The sequence below is a fragment of the Macrobrachium nipponense genome, chromosome 26 (genome assembly GCF_015104395.2).
Source record: "Macrobrachium nipponense isolate FS-2020 chromosome 26, ASM1510439v2, whole genome shotgun sequence".
Lineage (NCBI taxonomy): Eukaryota > Metazoa > Arthropoda > Malacostraca > Decapoda > Palaemonidae > Macrobrachium > Macrobrachium nipponense.
In genome coordinates this window covers 51305176-51312675 of record NC_087215.1, presented here as the reverse complement: position 1 = coordinate 51312675, position 7500 = coordinate 51305176, and the positions used below count along the sequence as shown (strand labels likewise).

The following is a 7500-nucleotide window of genomic DNA, read 5'->3' as shown; positions in this document are numbered from 1 at the left end:
TCTGTTCTTATGCCATAGTCCCAGAGGATCTTTACTTGATCGTTTTCTATCACTCCTTCAGGTTGGTGTTCGTACCACTTATTACTGCAGTGGAGGGCTTTTGCTACTGAATCATGCCTCTTTTTGTATTGGTTCTCTGCAAGTGCCGGGTATTCGCTTGCTATGTGGTTTATGGTCTCGTTTTTCATATTGCACTTCCTGCATATGGGTGAGATATTCCCATCCATTATTCTTTGGACATATCTACCTCTTAGGGCCTGGTCTTGAGTTTCCCCCTCTGTAGCCATTGCCATGTTTCATCACTGGCCAGTTCTTTAGTCTGTCTCATGTACTGTCCGTGCATTGGCTTGTGCCATTCCTCGGTTCTGTTTATCATTCTCCTGTCTGTATATTTCTGGGTCATCGTCTACTTTTATCAGCCCTTCTTCCCATGCACTCCCTAGCCACTCCTCTTCGCTGGTTTTCAGATATTGCCCCAGTGCTCTGCTCTCAATGCTAACGCAGTCCTCTGTGCTTAGTAGCCCTCTCCCTCCTTCCTTTCGTGTTATGTGTAGTCTGTCTGTATTTGCTCTTGGGTGTAGTGCTTTGTGTATTTTCATGTGTTTCCTAGTTTTCTGGTCCATCCTGCGTAGTTCAGCCTTCGTCCACTGCACTACTGCGCTGTATCTGATTACTGGTGGCGTTGAGTTTTGACTTGAGTATCGCCTCAAGTCTCTGCATATATTCTTTCCTGATCGTGTCCTTCCTCTCTTTGTGTTTTATATCGTCGCCTTCTATTATTCCCAGGTATTTGTATCCTGTGCTATGTGTTTGATGCTATTCCCATCTGGTAAGCTTTACCCCTTCAGTCCTTGTTACTTTGCCTTTTTGTATGTTGACCAAGGCACATTTTCCTATTCCAAAGTCCATCCTTATGTCCCCAGAGACAATTCTTACAGTCTAGATTAAGGTATCTATTTCCTTGATGCTCTTACCATACACCTTGATGTCGTCCCATGAACATCATATGATTAATTCTGTTGCCTCCTCTCTTGAGTTGGTACCCAGCATCCATCTTCTGTAGTACTTTTGTCACGGGAATCATGGCTACTACGAAGAGAAGTGTTGACAGTGAGTCGCCTTGAAAGATCTCTCTCCTGATGTAAACCTCTGCTATTCTTTTCCTATAGCTTGTAAGTACTGTTTTCCAGTTGCGCATTGTATATTTGAGGAAGCTGATGGTGTTTTCCTCTGCCCCGTTCAAGCATTCTATTAGCCATGTGTGTGTGGTATCATGTCGAAGGCCTTCTTGTAGTCGATCCATGCCATGCTTAGGTTGGTCCTCCGTTTCTTACCATTCTTCATTACCATTTTGTCTATCAGGAGCTCTTCTATTTAGCCCCTACACTTCCTTCTGCAGCCTTTCTGTTGGCTGGGGATGGTGTTTGTATCCTCTAGACCAGTGTTTCTCAACCTTTTTACCTCAGGGCGCAACTATGAACTAGCAGAAACTTTGGGGCGCACCTTTGATTTTAATATGGACAAAATGATTATGAAATTTGGATTTATTGTGAAGTTGGTACGGTAATACTTTCTTCCTGACTCGACATTTGACTTTTTTTGTGCATAGCGTTCAAGCATATTTTAAAATATGTGTTTTTTTTATATGCTGCATATTTTTATTTTCTTTTAATTGCCTTTTTCCTCACTTATTTCCTTTGGGACTGCTTTTCCTGCTAGTGCCCTCAGGTTTATAGCAGTTGGGGTTCATAGTCTGTATTGTAATAATAATAATAATAATAATAATAATAATAATAATAATAATAATAATAATAATAACAATATCTGAAAACCAGTGAAGACGAGTGGCTAAAGAGTGCATGGGAAGAAGGACTAATAAAAGTAGACGAAGACCCAGAAATATACAGAGACAGGAGAAAGACAGACAGAACAGAGGACTGGCACAACAAACCAATGCACGGACAATACATGAGGCAGACTAAAGAACTAGCCAGCGATGACAATTGGCAATGGCTACAGAGGGGAGAGCTAAAGAAGGAAACTGAAGGAATGATAACAGCGGCACAAGATCAGGCCCTAAGAACCAGATATGTTCAAAGAACGATAGACGGAAATAACATCTCTCCCATATGTAGGAAGTGCAATACGAAAAATGAAACCATAAACCACATAGCAAGCGAATGCCCGGCACTTGCACAGAACCAGTACAAAAAGAGGCATGATTCAGTGGCAAAAGCCCTCCACTGGAGCCTGTGCAAGAAACATCAGCTACCTTGCAGTAATAAGTGGTACGAGCACCAACCTGAAGGAGTGATAGAAAAACGATCAGGCAAAGATCCTTTGGGACTATGGTATCAGAACGGATAGGGTGATACGTGCAAACAGACCAGACGTGACGTTGATTGACAAAGTCAAGAACAAAGTATCACTCATTGATGTCGCAATACCATGGGACACCAGAGTTGAAGAGAAAGAGAGGGAAAAAAATGGATAAGTATTAAGATCTGAAAATAGAAATAAGAAGGATATGGGATATGCCAGTGGAAATCGTACCCATAATCATAGGAGCACTAGGCACGATCCCAAGATCCCTGAAAAGGAATCTAGAAAAACTAGAGGCTGAAGTAGCTCCAGGACTCATGCAGAAGAGTGTGATTCCTAGAAACGGCACACATCGTAAAAAAAAAGTGATGGACCTCCTAAGGAGGCAGGATGCAACCCGGAACCCCACACTCATAAATACCAAACCAGTCGAAATTGGAGGACTGTGATAGAGGCAAAAAAAAAAAAATAATAATAATAATAATCATAATAATAATTATGATTATTATTATTATAATTTGTAGTAATAGTAGAGTCATAGGAAAATAATAGATATTGGTAGGGTTCAAATTAAAATCCACCATTTATTTTTTTAAAGATATTACATTTTGCATTTAAGTATCCTAATGAGGAACCTGTGCTTGATGAGAATTAGCAATTTTGTGAATGTTAGCCCTTATATGTGAAAACAAACCTCTCATACAAACAAGTTTCATCATAGATTTGATATTTGATCTACTTTTACATTTAATGTTAGTTAGTACAGAAAATCCTTGTTCACAAAGATATGATGTGGAAAACTGCAATAAAACTGTTAATGCCTTGTTAGCTATTGAAGGATATTCTTCTTTCACTGAAATCCACAACTGATCGATGGGCACCTCTTTATGATTGATCTTTAATCCCCGATCAGTAGATATAGCGGCTAGCTCTTCCTCTCCTGTTAACGAAAAGCCATCGTCCTCGGTAGAAGTATCAATGAAATGGTTGCGAATCCAGTCGTACTGTTCGGTGAATATTGAGGGAAAGTAGTAATTCAGATTACCTTCCAGCGTCGCTAAATGACCCACTATTAAAGGAATTAAATCGTCTGAATAACCTTTTCTCAGAAAAGAAAACATTTCCAAACAGCCTGAACTTGCTTTTCTTTTCCAAATCTCTATTTTTTCCTGGAATGCTTTGATTCTGTCGGTAGATGAGAGATTTTCATTTCCACTTTGCATAGACATGTTCAGATTATTCAAGTGTTGAAACATATCAGTCAGATATTCCAATTTTTATGTCCAAAACTCACATTCCAAAAGTCCACAAAATTTACTTTTATTTTCTTTTTTTAAAAAATGCCAATAGTTCTTCACGAAGTTCAAGCACACGACAGAGTACCTTTCCTCTTTACAACCATCTCACTTTTGTGTACAATAGCAAGCGAGTGTGTTGTGAATCCATGTTTTCACAAAATTTTTCCAAATATACGAGCCTTTACTGGTCTGGTCTTGATGAAATTTACCATTTCAACAACTTGATCAAAAACTTCTTTCAATTTAATACCCAGTGTTTTTGCCATCAGGGCCCCTCTATGCAAGAAAAAGTGAGTTGCTATTAATATAGGGATTCTTTTGCTTTACAAATGATGCAAGACCTTTAATGTAACCCACCATTGATGGAGCTCCATCAGTACAAATTCCAACACACGACTCCCAGGATACATTCCATTCTCGAAATAACTATTCAAAATTAGAATATAATTTTCCTGTTCCTCTGGGCGCACTGGTTGAGAAACGCTGCTCTAGGTAGTTGTATAGGCTTTTGCTGGGATACCTGGTATAGTCGAACCAAGGTCCTTTAAAGGACCTTGAGTCGAACCAAAATGTCGTGGCGGACTTTTTTCCTTGAAGACAAAGGGAAAAATCTCATCGGTTTATTAGTAAAGCCGGATTAAGTTCTGTGCTGGATGGTGCGAGACCAATCCCTTCACCCATACTTTCGTTTATTAGGTGTCTTTTCTTTTTCCTTATTATAAATTAGTATAAATAGTTTACATCTGGAATGTTGGTAGCTTCACGTGCCCAATCGTAAGCTCTCATCACATCGGTCAAGGGACCATCGTTCATCTTTTCTCCCGCAAAGTAATTGTAAACGTCGTATGCGAGTGATCTGGCTGAAAACACAGAGAACACATCCCAGTTTTTACCGCTCTTTTTTTTTTTATAGTACTCTCTTTATAGGGTGAGTCGAGTGAATGACAATTTACGTATACAAAACGCTATTATATATAGACGAAGATGAAAGACCAAACTAATTTTATGGATTTATAATGACGAATTAAATCCTAATCATGCAAGCTGGAATTTCAATCCTTTAAAGACGTGACCTCTGTATACCCGATAAAATCTTTCAGTAAGATCAATTTGGCTTATAGGGAGTTTGTAGGCAGTCTTATTCTTGGATAGGTAGCGAAATTAAAAGATTATAAAAGTTTATCTCTTATCAAATCTCTACATTTGTATGCTGTAAAGGGTCAACCATACCTTGCCTTTGTGCTTCTTTGATAGACTGTCGTTTTAGATGCTAAAGTGTAGAAAAAAGTTTTCAAGATTCTTAGACCGCTAGGGTGGGGCCAGGAAAAGAATTCAGCTCTGCCAGATCTATTCATCCTTTTAAATCTCAGCCTCGAGGTTAATTTCTTGTTTATGACTTTAACTGAGATCTGTCATTTATTGTACTTCGTTTTCTAAAGAAACAAAGAGTAAATTTTGGTTGTTCTTAATGATTTTCCTGTTTTGTGATTTTTGGAAACAATAATCACAGATCTTGTAACTCGATGTCGCATTTAGAAGAAATGAAAACAAAATCCGGGATAAATACGGAGCGAACACTCCATCTGTGTGCTTAATCTGCGTTTACCCCTGAGGTTTTAGGTTTAAGTAGGTCGGTTTCCTGTAGGGTGAAATGACCAAAAATGTTCTTAACTGCGAACGATATTGTCCGGGAGAAACCTCCTGTCACCCGCCACGACAACCCGCCCGCCACGACATTTTAGTTTGACTATAAGGTGATAGGCCTGCAGTTACTTGCTATATTTCCCTTGTTCTTGTCTTTTTGTACTAAGGATGTTCTCCCTGTGGTCATCCATTTTTGGTGCATGGGGGTTTGTGATGCAATGCTGGAGTTGTTCTGCTATTCGTGGGTGTAGAGCCTTGAAGTTTTTGAGCCAGTATCCATGGACTTCATCGGGACCTGGGGCTTTCCAGTTGGGCATTTTCTTTAGTTGATGCCTGATTGTGTCTGGCGTGATCTCGGTGAAGCTTTGTTTTATTATCCCCATTTCTTCTGCCATGTTGCAGGTTTGTTGTGTGATACCGGATTGCTCCATATGTTTTCCCAGAGTCTCTTACTCGGTTCAGCTTCATGAGTTTCCTGTTGGTTGTTTTCCTTGTTGGTTGTATAGTCTTTTCTAGTTGGTTCCAAATAGTATGTTCTGTTGGTATCCTTTATTCCTGTTCTTGTACAGTTGGGTCTTATATGCTTTGGCTTTAAGCCTCTCTTTTACATTTCCTAAGGTGTTGTTTAGTCCCCTCTCCTGTACTTTGTATTTCTCCTTCAGTTCCTACCTTGTTTTCTTGCTTCGTAGCCTCTTTTCTGCCATCTCTTTCGGTTTACTCAAGTTAGATCTCATCACCATGATTTGTTTTTCCTGGCGCCTTTTCCAAGGTGGTTGCTGGTTTGGTTTCAGTTGTGTTGGTTGTGATGGTGGTGTTGTATGCCCATTACTTCGACTACTAGTCTGCTCCTGTATATGCCAGGTTATTTGTTTCTGTGATACTGGTGTGTATTAGTCTCATTATTTCATTTATTTCACTTGTTTTCTTTGTTCTTTCTGTATCTGGCTTCATCCACTGTCTGATCTTTTCCAGCCATTCCGTCCTCTCCGTTACTTCTTCCGTGTTTCTTCGTGTATTAATATTATTATTCAAACGGTGAACCCTATCCGAATGGAACAAGCCCACAGGGGCCACCGACTTGAAATTCAAGCTTCCAAAGAATATGATGTTCATTAGGAAGTAACCGAAGGTAAAAGGAGTTACAGGAAGGAGAGATCTCATTATTTAATGAGAAAAAATAAATTTATAAATAGATAACACTGCATCAAAATTCAAGGAGCATAGCAAATGCAGTATGACCAAAAAACCAGTTAACAATATTCGGATTCTCCCCTCCCTCCCTTCTTCGAGAAATATATGAACAATAACGTTCAACGACACAAAGACATTTATTTACATTTCCTCAATGTCTACAACCACGAGGATTGTGACAAATCTATCCACGACCATCCCCCTTCCTGGCCATGCTAATGGTTAATGAGAAGAAGATTCGGGAAAGCCAATAATGATAATGAGGAGGATTTAAGAAGACCAATAATAATGACAATAATTATAATATTAAGAAGGAGAAGATTTATGAAAGCCAATAATAATAATAAGATTTATGAACGTCAATAATAATAATAATAATAATAATAATAATAATAATAATAATAAAAATAATAATAATAATAATAATAATAAGAGGAAGAAGAGGAAGATTTATGAACGCCAGTATATTATAATAGAAGAAGCGCCTCAGTGGCTTAGTCGGTATGGTCTTGGCCTGCCACCTCGGTGGCCGCGAGTTCGATTATCGGGCATTCCACTGAGGGGTTAGAGATGTGTATTTCTGGTGATAGAAGTTCACTCTCGAAGTGGGTCGGAAGTCACGTAAAGCCGTTGGTCCCGTTGCTAAATAACCACTGGTTCCATGCAACGAAAAACACAATTCAAACAAACAAACAATAATAGAAGAGGAAGAAAATGATGATAAAGAAGATTTATGAAAGCCAATAATAATCAATAATAATAATAATAATAATAATAATAATAATTATATAATAATAATAATAATACTGTTAAAAAGAATTGCAGAATTAAGTGAGTTGATTTTATATATTGTTTTTTCTATTTTCCTTACAATTCGCTTCTCAGGCTCAGCGATGTTTCCTGAGAAGCGAATTGTAAGGAAAATAGAAAAAAACAATATATAAAATCAACTCGTTTAATTCTGCCATTCTTTTTAACAGCATTTGCATAAAAGAGCGTCTTATACCAAAAAATAATAATAATAATAAGAAGAAGAAGAAGAATA

The 7500-nt window shown here is 38.3% G+C and overlaps 1 protein-coding gene across 1 annotated transcript in view; it reads left to right on the top strand.

Annotated features, from left to right (window-relative positions):
- The window catches only part of LOC135200276 (nephrin-like), an 833838-nt gene that overhangs the window by 741219 nt on the left and 85119 nt on the right, over positions 1-7500 (top strand).